Here is a 14,296-nt window from a genome sequence, read left to right on the forward strand (position 1 = left end):
TAGAATTATTGGATCATAGGTAATTCTATCTTCAATTTTTTGAGAAACCTCCAGACTGTTTTCACAGTGACTGCACCAGTTTGCATTCCCACCAACAGTCCATGAGGTTTCCTTTTTGTCCACATCCTTGTCAACACTTGTGGTTTCTTGGGTTTTTTATTTTAGCCATTCTAACAGGTGTGAGGTGATATTGTTGTGATTTGCATTTCTTTGATGATGAGTGATGTTGAGCATTTTTTCATGTCTATTGGCCATCTGTATGTCTTTGGAAAAAGGTCTGTTCATGGCTTCTCATTTTTTAATTGGATTATTTGGGGGTTTTTTAGTGTTGTGTAAGTTTTTGATATATTCTGGATACTAATCCCTTACTGGATATGTCTGTTGCAAATATCTTCTCCCATCCAGTAAGCTGTCTTGTTGTTTTGTGGATTGTGCTCTTTTCTGTATAGAAACTATTAATTTTGATGTAGTCCCAATAGCGTATTTTTGCTTTTGCTTCATATGCCTCAGGAGACATATCTAGAAAAATGTTGCAACTGCTGATGTCAGAGAAACTACTGCCTGTGCTCTCCTCTAGGATTTTTATTTAATCCATTTTGAATTTATTTTTGTATATGGTGTAAGAAAGTGGTCCAGTTTTCCCAACACTGTTTATTGAAGAGACTGTCTTTTTCCCATTGCATATCCTTGCTTCCTTTGTTAAAGATTATTTGACCATATAATCATAGATTTATTTGTGGACTCTCTATTCTGTTCCATTGATCTATGTGTCTGTTTTTGTGCTATTACCATACTGTTTTGATTACTACAGCTTTGCAATATAGCTTGAAGTCTGGAATTGTGATAACCTCCAGTTTTGTTCTAAGATTTCTTTGGCTCTTTGGGTTCTTTTGTGATCCCATATAAATTTTAGGATTTTTTTAAAAAGATTTTATTTATTTATTTGACAGAGATAGAGACAGCCAGCGAGAGAGGGAACACAAGCAGGGGGAGTGGGAGAGAAAAAAGCAGGCTCATAACGGAGGAGCCTGATGTGGGGCTCGATCCCAGAACGCCGGGATCACGCCCTGAGCTGAAGGCAGACGCTTAACAGCTGTGCCACCCAGGCGCCCCAATTTTAGGGTTTTTTGTTCTAGTTCTTGTATAAAATGCTGCTGGTATTTTGACACTGATTGCATTAAATCTGGAGATTATTTGGGTAGTATGGACATTTTAACAATATTTGTTCTCCCAATCCACAGCCATGAAATATCTTTACATTTATTTTTGTCACCTTCAATTTCTTTCATCAATGTTTTATAGTTTTCTTTCACCCCTTTGGTTAAGTTTATTCCTAGGTATCTTATTATTTTTGGTGCAATTGTAAAGGAGATTGTCATCATAATTTCTTTTTTCTGCTACTTTATTATTAGTATATAGAAATGCAATGGATTTCCTGTGACCTTACTGAGTTCACTTATCAGTTCTAATATTTTGGTGGAGTTTTTAAAATTTTCTATTTAGAAAGTATCAAAGCATCTGCAAATATTTAAAGTTTTACTTCTTTCTTATCAATTTGGATGCCTTTAATTGTTGTTGTTGTTGTCGTTGTTGTCTGAATGCTGTGGCTAGGACTTATAGTACTTTGTTGAATAGAAGTGGTGAGAGTGGACCTCCTTGTCTCATTCCTGATCTTAGGGGAAAAGCTTTCAGTTTTTCATCATTGAGCATGATGTTATCTGTGGGTTTTTCACCTATAGCCTTTATTATGTTAAGGTATGTTCCCTCTAAGCCTACCTTATTGAGGGCTTTTATTGTGAATAGATGTACTTTGTCAAAAGCTTTTTCTGCATCTACTGAAATGATTATATGGTTTATTCTTTCTCTTATTGATGTCATGTACCACATTGATTGATTTGCAAAACTGGAATCACTGTTGAATCCCAGAAATAAATTCAACTTGATCGTGGTGAATGATTTTTTAAGGTATTGTTGGATTCGGTTGGCTAGTATTTTGTTGAGGATTTTTGCATTTATGTTCATCAGAGATAGTGGCCTGTAGTTCTTTTTTTGTACTGTCTTTTTCTATTTTTGTTCCAGGGTGATGCTGTCCTCAGAGAATGAATTTGGAAGCTTTCCTTCCTTTTCTATTGTTTGGAACAGTTTGAGAAAAGTAGGTATTAACTCTTCTTTAAATGTTTCGTAGAATTCACCTGTGAAGTCATCTGGTCCTGGACTTTCGTTGTTTTGTTTTTATTCCTAATTCAATTTCATTGCTGGTGATTGTTCCAGTCAAGTTTTCTATTTCTTCCTGCCTCAGTTTTGGTAGGTTGTATGTTTCTAGGAATGTATCCACTTTGAGGTTGTCCAATTTGTTGGCATGTAATTTTTCATAATGTTCTTTTATACTTCTTTGTATTTCTGTGGTGTCCGTTATTATTTCCCCTCTTTCATTTCTGATTTTGAGTCCTCTCTCTCTCGCTCTCTCTCTTTCTCTCTCTTTCTTTATGAATCCAGCTAAAGGATTATTAATTTTGTTGATCTTTTCAAAGAACTAACTCCTGGTTTCATTGATTTTTGTCTATTTTTTGTTTGTTCATTATCATTTATTTCTGCTCTAATCTTTATTATGTCCTTCCTTCTGGTTTTGGGTTCTTTCTTTTTTTTCTAGCTCCTTTAGGTGTAAGGTCAGATTGTTTTGAGTTTTTTTCTTCTTGAGGCAGGACTGTATTGCTATAAACATTCCTCTTAGAACCACTTTTGCTACATCTCAAAGATTTTGGAACTCTGGGTTTTCATTTTCATTTGTCTCCATGTGTTTTTGGATTCCCTCTTTCTTTTTTTTATTTTAATGTTTTTTTATTATGTTAGTCACCATACAGTACATCCCTGGTTTCCAATGTAAAGTTCGATGATTCATTAGTTGCATATAACACCCAGTGCACCATGCAATACGTGCCCTCCTTACTACCCATCACTGGTCTATCCCATTCCCCCACCCCTCTCCCCTCTGAGGCCCTCAGTTTGTTTCTCATAGTCCATAGTATTTCATGCTTCATTCCCCTTCTGATTACCCCTCCTTTCTTTATCCCTTTCTTCCCCTACCGATCTTCCTAGTTCTTATGTTCCATAGATGAGAGAAATCCTATGATAATTGTCTTTCTCTGCTTGACTTATTTCACTTAGCATTATCTCCTCCAGTGCCGTCCATGTTGCAGCAAATGTTGAGAATTCGTTCTTTCTGAGAGCTGAGTAATATTCCATTGTATATATGGACCACAACTTCTTAATCCAGTCATCTGTTGAAAGGCATCTCTGTTCCTTCCACGCTTTGGCTATTGTGGACAATGCTGCTATGAACATTGGGGTGCATATGGCCCTTCTCTTCACTACATCTGTATCTTTGGGGTAAACACCCAGTAGTGCAATGGCTGGGTCATAGGGTAGTTCAATTTGTAACTTCTTAAGGGACCTTCACACTGTTTTCCAGAGTGGCTGTACTAACTTGCATTCCCACCAACAATGTAGGAGGGATCCCCTTTCTCCACATCCTCTCCAACAATTGTTGTTTCTTGCCTTGTCTATTTTTGCCATTCTAACTGGTGTAAGCTGGTATCTTAGTGTGGTTTTGATTTGAATTTCCCTGATGGCTAATGATTTTGAACATTTTTTCATGTGTCTGTTAGCCATTTGTGTGTCTTCATTGGAAAAGTGTCTGTTCATATCTTCTGCCCATTTTTTGATTTGTTTGTTTCTCGTGTATTGAGTTTGAGAAGTTCTTTGTAGATCTTGGATACCAGTCTTTTATCTGTAGTGTCATTTGCAAATATATTCTCCCATTCCGTGGGCTGCCTCTTAGTTTTTTTGACTGTTTCCTTGGCAGTGCAGAAGCTTTTTATCTTGATGAAGTCCCACAAGTTCATTTTATCTTTTGTTTCTCTTGCCTTTGGAGATGTGTCATGAGAAAGTTGCTTTGGCCTATGTCGTAGAGGTTGCTGCCTATGTTCTCCTCTAGAATTTTGATGGATTCCTGTCTCACATCGAGGTCTTTCATCCATTTGGAGTTTATCTTTGTGTATGGTGTGAGACAGTGGTCAAGTTTCATTCTTTTGCATGTAGCTGTCCAATTTTCCCAGCACCATTTATTGAAGAGACTGTCTTTTTTCCACCGGATGTTTTTTCCTGCTTTATCAAAGATTAGTTGCCCAAAGAGCCGAGGGTCAATTTCTGGGTTCTCTGTTCTGTTCCTTTGGTCTATGTGTCTGTTTTTGTGCCAGTACCATGCTGTCTTTGTGATCACAGCTTTGTAGTACAGCTCAAAATCTGGCCTTGTGATGTCCCCAGCTTTGTTTTTCCTTTTCAACAGTTCCTTGGCGATTTGGGGCCTTTTCTGGTTCCATACAAATTTAAGGACTATTTGTTCCAGTTCTTTGAAAAATGTCATCGGTATTTTGATCAGGATAGCATTGAAGGTGTAGATTGCTCTGGGTGGCATGGACATTTTAACTATGTTAATTCTTCCGATCCATAAGCATGGAATATTTTTCCATCTTTTTGTGTCTTCCTCAATGTCTTTCAAGAGTGATTTCTAGTTTCTAGAATATAGATCCTTTACGTCTCTGGATTAACTTGGAAGTTACTTCCAAGGTAACGTATGGTTTTTGGTGCTATTGTAATTGGGATGGATTCCCTAATTTCTCTTTCTTCAGTCTCATTATTCATGTATAGAAATGCAACTGATTTCTGAGCATTGATTTTGTATCCTGCCACATTACTGAATTGCTCTATAACTTCTAATAGTTTGGGAGTGGATTCTTTTGGGTTTTCCATATAGAGTATCATGTCATCTGCGAAGAGAGACATTTTGACTTCTTTGCCAATTTGGATACCTTTTATCCCTTTTTGTTGTCTGATTGCTGTTGCAAGGACTTCTAGTACTATGTTGAATAATAGTGGCGAGAGTGGGCATCCTTGTCATGTTCCTGATCTTAAGGGAAAGGCTTCCAGCTTTTCCCCATTGAGAATAATATTTGCTGTAGGCTTTTCATAGATGGCTTTTATGAGATTGAGAAATGTACCCTCTATTCCTACACTCTGAAGGGTTTTAATCAGGAAAGGATGCTGTATTTTGTCAAATGCTTTTTCTGCATCAATTGAGAGGATCATATGGTTCCTGAGTCTTTTCTTGTTGATATGATGTATCACGCTGATCGATTTGCGAATGTTGAACCACGCTTGCATCCCAGGTATGAATCCCACTTGGTCAGATGGATAATCCTTTTAATGTACTGTTGGATTCTATTAGCAAGTATCTTGTTGAGGATTTTGGCATCCATATTCATTAGGGAAATCGGTCTGTAATTCTCCTTTTTGATGGGGTCTTTGCCTGGTTTGGGGATCAAGGTAATATTGGCCTCATAGAATGAGTTTGGTAGCTTTCCTTCTGTTTCTATTTTTTGAAATAGCTTTAGGAGAATAGGTATTATTTCTTCTTTGAATGTTTGGTAGACTTCCCCAGGAAAACCGTCTGGCCTGGAGTTTTGTTATTTGGAAGATTGTTTATCACTGACTCAATCTCTTCATAATTAATTGGCCTGTTTAAAAAATCAATTTCTTCCCGTTTCAGTCTTGGTAGTTTATAGGTTTCCAGGAAGGCCTCCATCTCTTCCAGATTGCTTAATTTATTGGCATATAGCTGTTGATAAAAGTTTCTAATTATCCTTCCAATTTCATTCGTGTTGGTCGTGACCTCTCCTTTTTCATTCATAATCTTATTAATTTGGGTCCTTTCTCTATTCTTTTGGATAAGTCTTACCAGCGGTTTGTCAATTTTATTGATTCTCTCAAAGAACCAGCTTCTAGTCCTGTTGATCTGCTCTACTGTACTCCTGGTTTCTAATTCATTGATTTCTGCTCTAATCTTGGTCAACTGCTTCCTCGTGAATGGATTAGGCCTGTCCCTCTGTTGCCGTTCCAGCTTCTTGAGGTGAGAATATAAAAACTGCATTTTAGATTTTTCTATTCTTTTGAGTGAGGCTTGGATGGCTATGTATTTCCCCCTTAGGACTGCCTTTGCAGTATCCCAGAGGTTTTGGACCATTGTGCTTTCATTCTCATTGGTCTCCATAAATTGTTTAAATTGATTTTTGATTTCCAGGTTTATCGAGTCAGTCCTGAGCAGGATGGTTCTTAGTCTACAAATGTTTGAGTTTCTTCCAAATTTTTCCTTGTGGTTGAGTTCCAATTTAACAGCATTGTGGTCTGAGAATATGCATGGGGATAATTTCAGTCTTTTGGTATCGGTTGATACCTGTTTTGTGTCCCAGAACATGGTCTATTCTTGAGAATGTTCCATGGGCATTAGAATAGAATGAGTATTCTTTGGTTCTGGAGTGTAGTGTTCTATATATACCTATGAGGTCCAACTTGTCGAGGATGGCATTCAAAGCTCTTGTTTCTATGTTGGTTTTCTGCTCCGGTGCTCTATTGCTGATAGTGGAGTGTTGAGGCCCCCTACTATTAACGTATTTTTATCTATATGTCTCTTTATTCTAGTTAAGAGTTGGCTTGTGTATCTTGCTGCTCCCCTGTTGGGGGCATATATATTTATAATTGTCATATCCACTTGTTGGATACATCCTTTAAAAATAATATAGTGCCCTTCTGTGTCTCTAACTATAGTCTTTAGTTTTAAATCCAATCTGTCTGATATGAGAATTGCTACCCCAGCTTTCTTTTGAGGTCCATTGGCGTGAAAGATGGTATTCCATCCCTTTACTTTCAGTCTGAATGTATCTTTAGGTTCAGAATGAGTCTCTTGTAGACAGCAAATGGATGGGTCATGTCTTTTTATCCAATCTGCAACCCTGTGGTATTTTATGGGAGCATTTAGGCCATTTACATTGAGACTGATTATTGAGAGATATGATTTTAATGATGCCATGTTGCCAGTAAAGTCTTTGTTTCTATACATTGTGACTTTCTGTTCTGTATCACTCTGGGGGCCTTTTTACTTTTATAGAACCCCCCCCTTAATATCTCCTGTAGGGCTGGTTTCGTGATTATGAAATTGGTCAATGACTGGCAATTCTGGAAGGTCTTTCATTCAGAATGGATGGAGAAATACAGCCTTGCTGGATAGAGGATGCTTGGCTGCATGTTTTTCTCTGAAAGAGCTTTAAAAATGCCCCCCCAACCCTTTCTCTCATTCCAGGTCTGTGTAGACAGGTCTGACGTAATTCTGATACCTTTGCCTTGGTACGTGAGAAATTTCTTTGCCCTGGCCACTTTCAATACTGTATCCTTGAATCTAATATTTGCGAATTGCTCTATGACGTTTGTGGCATAGGTTGAGCTTGGGAGGGGTCCTCTCTGCCTCTTGGACATGAATGTTTGTTTCCCTCGCTAGATTAGGGAAGTTTTCAGCTACAATTTGTTCAAATATCTCTTCTAGACCTCTGTTTTTCTCCACCCCCTCGGGGATGCTGATGATTCTGATATTGGAACGTTTCATTGAGTCAGTAATCTCCCGTAACCTACATTCCTGTGCATGGATTTTTTTGAGTCCAGATTCTATTTTAGATTTTTCTTCTAACCCATCCTCCAATTCGCTGATTCGTCTTCTGCCTCATTCACCCTGGCCGTCAGAGCCTCTAGTCTTGACTGCATTTGGCTCATAGAATTTTTAATTTCTGCCAAATTCGCTCTCATTTCCACCCTTAGAGATTCTATATTCTCATTAACATTTTTTTAAATACTTTTTTCAAGTCTGCACATCATCTTGACCATCGTTACTCTGAATTCCATTTCTGATAATTTGGTTATATCCATATCCATTAGTTCTGTGGCAGAGGCCACAGACTCATTGTCTTTTCTTTGCTGGGGGGGATTTCTCCTTCTCGTCATTCTGATGAGGAGAGGTTGCGGGGTTGTCCAGAGCCCAAATTATTGACCGGGACCCAGGCAGTGTGCCCTTGTTTTATAGGGATATTTGGGATGTGGGCTTCTTGATTTTTCAGCCTACCTTCCGGGGGAGGGGCCTGCCGCACTGATACTCAGGCAACCCTGTTTGGGTAGAGTCTCCGTGTCCCCTGCTAGGGGGATGGGGGTGGGCACACTGTGAGCCGGTATTTCCAGGCTTTTGTTCTCTGGTGGCTTTCCCTGGCGGTTTGCTGTGCCTCTTCTGAGAGAGCAGCAGTGGCCAAATCTCAGCCTCTGTCTCAGAACAGAGGGATCGTGGACTGTTCTCCACTGATGTTCTGGCCACTTTAACTCTGTTCCTGTTGGTGCTGCTCAACCCTGCAGCGTCCTGGGATGTGCGCCACACACCCAGCGTCCCAGCCCTCACTTCCAGGGCCGGCGCGTCTCTGTCTTTTGTGTTTCTAACACCGCCAGCCGCCCCCGTGTGCTCCCGGAGCTCCCGGTCTCAGTCTGGTTCCTGTGAGCACACCGGAGCTCCGTTTCAGTCTGGTGGTGTGCACTCCCGGCTCATGGTCTCAGTCTGCTCTCTGCGGGTGCCAGTTCGCGAGTCCACCCGCTCCCCCGTGCAGGTGGCTACCGCTTCCCGGTGCCAGAACAAGGCGGCTCCCTCCCCCTTCCGTTTATCTTCCGATATCTGTGCGCGGTTTCATGGCTCCCCGCTTCATACCTCAATACCCAGCACTGAAGATGTTCATTTGTAGAGATCCAGATGTATCTTCCTGCGTCTCAGGCTGATTCTGTGGATGTTCAGGCTGGTCTGGTTCCTATCCAGCTCGACTCAGGGGACCGGCTGAAAAAGGGGTCCCTACTCCTCTGCCATCTTAAGTCTAACCTGTATTTCCTCTTTCATCTCTTGGTTGTCCCCTCAATTGTTTGGTAGCACATTATTTAAGCTGCATGTATTTGTGTTCTTTCCAGACTTTTTCTAGTTTTATAGAGTTGTGATCAGAAAAGATGCATGGTATGACTGCAGTCTTTTTTAATTTGTTGAAAGTTGTTTTGTGGCCTAACATGTGATCTGTTCTAGGGAATGTTCCATGTGCCCATGAAAAGAGTGTGTATTCTGTTTTAGGTTGGAAGGTTCTGAATATATCTATTGGATCTATCTGGTCTAATGCCACTGTTTCCTTATTGATTGTTTGAATGACCTATCCATTGATGGAAGTGTGGTGTTCAAGTCCCCTGTTATTATTGTATTATTATTGATTACTCTTATGTTTATTATTAGCTGCTTTATGCATTTGGGTGCTCCTATGGTAGGTGCATAAGTATTTATAATTGTTATGTCTTCTTGTTGGATTGTTCCCTTTATGATTATATAGTGTTCTTTGTCTTTTGCTACAGTCTGTTTTAGTCTATTTTGTTTGATATAAGTATTGCTACCCCAGCTTTCTTTTCACTTCCATTTGCATAATAAATGCATTTTTGTTTATTCTATTTCATGAATTTTATTTGTTTTGTGAATCCTTTGACTGATTTTTTTTATATGTTTATATTTAATTTTACCGTTTTCATTCTTCCTACTTTCCTTACTCCTGCTTATGGTTTTTCCTTTCCACTCACAGAGTACCCTTTAATATTTCTTGTAAGGCTGGTTTTGTTGGTGATGAATTCCTTTAACTTGTTTGTCTTGGAAACTTCAACTCACCTTCTATTCTGAATGACAGCCTTGTTACATAAAGTATCCTTGGTTGCAGATGTTTCTCTTTCAGCACTTTGAATATATCATGCCATGCCCTTGTGGCCTACAAAGTTTCTGCTAAGAAATCAGCTGATAGCCTTATGGAATTTCCCTTGTATGTAACTGTTTTTTATTGTTGCTTTTAAAATTCTCTTTATTACTACTTTTTGCCATTTTAATTACTAGGTGTGTTTGTGTGGACTTCCTTGGGCTAATTTTGTTGGGGGCTCTCTGCCTCCTGGTTCTGGATTTCTGTTTCCTTCCCAAGATTCAGGAAGTTTTCAGCTATTATTTTTTTCAAATAAATTTTTGGCCCCTTTCTATGTTCTCCTTCTGGGATCCCTTTAGTGCAAATGCTATTACACTTGATGTTGTTCAGGTCCCCTAAACTTTGTTTTGTATTTTTTTCTTTCTCCTCTTCAGCTTGATTGCTTTCCATTACTTTATCCTCCAGGTCACTGATCCATTCTTTTGCTTCTCTTCGTCTTACTATTTTTCCCTCTAGTGTAATTTTAATTTCAGTTATTGAGTTCTTCATCTCTGAATGGTTCTTTATGTTTTCTGTTTGTTGAAGGTCTCACTGAGGTTCCCTATTCAAGTCCCAGTGTTGTTATTCTCTTCATTTTGCTTAGTTCTCTTGCTGGGATGTTGTCCTGTTCTTTCATTTGGGACATATTCCTCCATCTCCTCACTTTGCCTAACTCTGTGCCTATTTCTACGTGTTAGAAAAGTCAGCTACATCTCCTGCTCTTGAAAGTAGTGGCCTTAAGAAGAGGTTCTGTGGCGCCCTGCAGTGCAATATTTCTGGTTCACCAGAACCTGGTACTTCAGCGGTATCTCCTATACGTGTTGCCTGTCCCCTACTGTTGTGGCTGAGCCACATTTGCCCTCAGTCTAGCTGTCTGCAATGGCTCTCCTTGGCTGTTGTGGGTAAAGTTTGGTCTCTGTGTTGATAGTGGCCAGTCTTGGGCTGCCTTGGGCTTGAGTTAGGTCAGAGCAGGTGTTTGCTAGGGCTGTGGTAGCAACAAACTGTAGGATGTTCTTGTGTCATCCCCTGAGAAGCTTTTGCTGGTGGGTGGGACATGCAGTCAGAGCAAATGTCTGCCACCAGCCCACAGCTGGAGCCGCAGTTGAACTGGTATGTGTAGTTTTCTTGTCCTCTCCCTGGGGCAGGAGTCACTTTGGGGTGGTGCTGACCTCCACTGGGGCTGCTTGCACACTGCCATGCTTGTGGTGCTGCTTTGGATGCTGTGGGCAGGCTGGGGGGTTGGCCTGCAGGAAAACATGCAGGGACACGGTGATAGCAAGGTTTGCACTGGTCCACTGTGGGAGGGGACCTGGAGCCACTTTGGACAACTCCTGCCATGGCCAGGTGGGAGGCGGAGGTCCACAGGAGAACCTATCATTTCTTTTTTCATGCTGTTCAATTAGCCCTCAGTTCTTTAGGGGAAACTGCTCTATGTATAGATGTAGATTCGGTGTGTTTGTGAAAGGAGGTGAGCTCAGGGCCTTCTTGTGCCACCATCTTGGACCACCTCTTGAATGTTTCAATTTTAAATACAAAGTTCATGGAGGCCTCATTAAGGAAGTAACGCTTATGCAAAGACTTGGAGGAGAGGGAATTAGCCAAGGAGAACTGGGAGAAGCCTGTTTCCAAAGGAATAACTAAAGCAGTGCCTGGTGTGTTCAAAGACAACAAGGAAGTTGGTTGTGGCTGAAGTTCAGGGAGCAGAGGAAAGTAGGAGAGAAGATCATGGAAATGATGGGGAACCAGACAATGTAGAGACCCTTAGCTCTCTATATCTACACTCAGGACAGCAAGGAGGTCTTTGGTAGAAGATAAGCACTGGGGAAGGAGACAGGATTCGATCTGTACGTAAGAATTTTTTTTTTTTTTTTTTTGTAGACCCCGTACTGATTATATTTTCTTAAGACCAATACAAGGTATCTCAAGGCTCCATATTCACCTAAGAACCTATAAAATTTGACAACTACACTCCTATCATCCTGTGTTTTGGGCTATGTGGTGAAAAAGCTGCTTTTAAGAATGTGTTTGAGGAAAAATCCTCATAGTTGAGTGCCTAGCTCTCCCTCCTCATTTTGAATGGGCTTTGGTCTGAGAGCTCTTTTGAGGCTGACCCTCCAAAAACGACCAGCTCGTAGACATCAATTGTGAACTCAAGGACAAAGAATGAACATGGAGTCTTAGCTGTCTTCAGCAGAGAACACAGTAGATAAGCTTCTCTGGCTCAGTCATTGTTGAAAAATCATTTTTCTGCAGCTAAGGATTTCAAGGTGACTTGATGGAACTTTGTTTATATATCAAATATCTCCTTGTGTACTCAACATGGTTCTTCCTGACCTGGTGTCTCTGTGGATGGTGTTTTTGGGATCATCTGCATTTAATATATTCTAAGATTAAAATCTTCAGAAACACAAACATTGGTCCCACTCAAAAAACTGGTCTCATATTTGTATGATATTTCTTTTTAATAGTAAGGGATTTTCTTTCTATGCAGAGCACAAAAAAACACAAGGCTGGGAGTTAGAAAGCCTGGGTCCTAAGAAAGGTTGCCAGGAGATTAGAACAGATGACCTCTGAAATCCTGCTATCTTTTAAAAAACAGATTCAGTAAGTCTAAATTTGAGGGAATTATATAATTATAATAGCCTTCATTTATCCATTCAATTATTGCACAATTTGTCTAAGTTAAGTCTTACATATATGGCTGTTAATACAATAGTCACAGGGTTCTTATTTCCATGGTGTAGCTCTCTTCAGAAGTGTCTAATTGATCGGCGTTGTCTAGATTGCTGTGCTGTAAAATACTGTAAAATATTCTGCAGCTCAATGACCAAAATGCAAAGGCTCCCTGCACAAGTGGAGCACAGGCATTGATGATACTCTTTTTAAAAGGCAACACCAAACGACTTCCTGAAATTTACAGGGTTTATCACATGGAGCTCAGCATTATCAGTGTTTACATATAAGTCTCCTATCTTCCTGATGGAGGGCAAAGAACTATATAAAACAAGGGACAGAAAGGATTTAGACTCAAAGGTGAATTTTATGGTAGTGAGCATGGTCCAGGTGATACTTCAATGAGAAGTTGAACCTTATTCTATACCATGCTGGTACTGAGAAGTTGAAGAAATCCTTGCGTGATCCCCAAGGTGGTTCTAGTGATGGACATGTCAACCCTTTCTCTTTTAACCCAACTGAAGCATCAATCCGTTTCACGGTTCTGAGCTGATCTTTTCAGCAATTTGCTACTTCAAGTCTACATATCTGTCAGTCACTCTTAAATTCATTTTACACAGCTGACTGTGGTGTTATCACAGTCTTCCTTATACTAATGCAGTTAGTAGTTGTGTGGGTTTGAAAGGCTGCCAACACAGAGGAACAGCTGAACATGCTACTACCCAGGCAGACTGTCTTTTTCTTGATCATCCTGTAACTGCCATTTGCAATTTTTATACCTGGATTCTTTGCTGGTCTGACTGAAGTCATTGGTTTTCAACAATATATGTCTCCTAATGGATTTTTATTTTCTTGCCAGTTATATTGTATTTTCCAACACATGTTGAGTAAGGGTGTGTACCAGACCACATTACCAAGTCTCCTTTGCAACTACTCCTGTAAGCAGCTTCTACTCTGTTAGTTGTTTAGAGGGCAATCAAAAAACATAATATAGGGGAAATGTAGATTTAATGGGGAGGCAATTGGCCTAGTAGGAAGATACATGTGAATTCAAATTCCAGTACTGCCATTTACTAGCTGTTGACTCTTGGGTAGGTTACTGAACTTCTCTGAACTCCATTTCCTTTATCTGTAATTTGGACACAAGTATACCTGCTTTGCATAGTTATAAGATTAAGAGATCATACATATGAGAAGCACTTGGAATAAGGTAGTTACTCTGTGTTTAGTATCTTTAGTAATGTTAACTATTATTTTTTTTAAAGATTTTATTTATTCAAGAGAGAAACAGAGCACAAGAAACAGAGGGAGAGAGAGAGAAGCAGACTCCCTGCTGAGCAGGGAGCCCAATGTAGGGCTCAATCCCAGGACCCTGCAATCATGACCTGAGCTGAAGGCAGACGCTCAACAATCCGAGCCACCCCAGTGCACCTAAGGTTAACTATTTTTAACCTTAATTTAATCATTAACTATTTACAAGACAGCAATGCTAGAAAGGATAGGAATGTGCAATCTCTAAGATCCTGGTTTTAACTTAGATTTTTGGAGTCGACAGGGAAGCTGTGGCTGCTTTACCCACAAATGCCAGTGTGAGTGGGTAGGATGGTTGGTCAGGTGTCTCCCTCCTCACCTCTCCTTTCCTCAACACGCTTCCTGCCACTCCTCTCGCAGCAGGAGCTCTATGGGCACAGAAAAGAGCTTGATGGAATGGCTCCTATTGAGGGTATAGGCCCAGAAATAGAAATATTTTTAATATTTTAAGACCATGTCTACAGGTATAATTGAGAAATAAAAATTATATATTTAAGGTGTACAACTTGAGGTTTTGATACACACACAGATTGTGAAATAATCAGCACAGCCAAGCTAATTAACATATCCATCTTTTTAACTTCAAATAGGTTGATCCTGACTCTCCCTGTACAACTCTGCTATAACAAAGGAGCCTAATTAAC

The sequence above is a fragment of the Ursus americanus genome, chromosome 1 (assembly GCF_024610735.1).
Source record: "Ursus americanus isolate L20-20 chromosome 1, mUrsAme1.1.p, whole genome shotgun sequence".
Lineage (NCBI taxonomy): Eukaryota > Metazoa > Chordata > Mammalia > Carnivora > Ursidae > Ursus > Ursus americanus.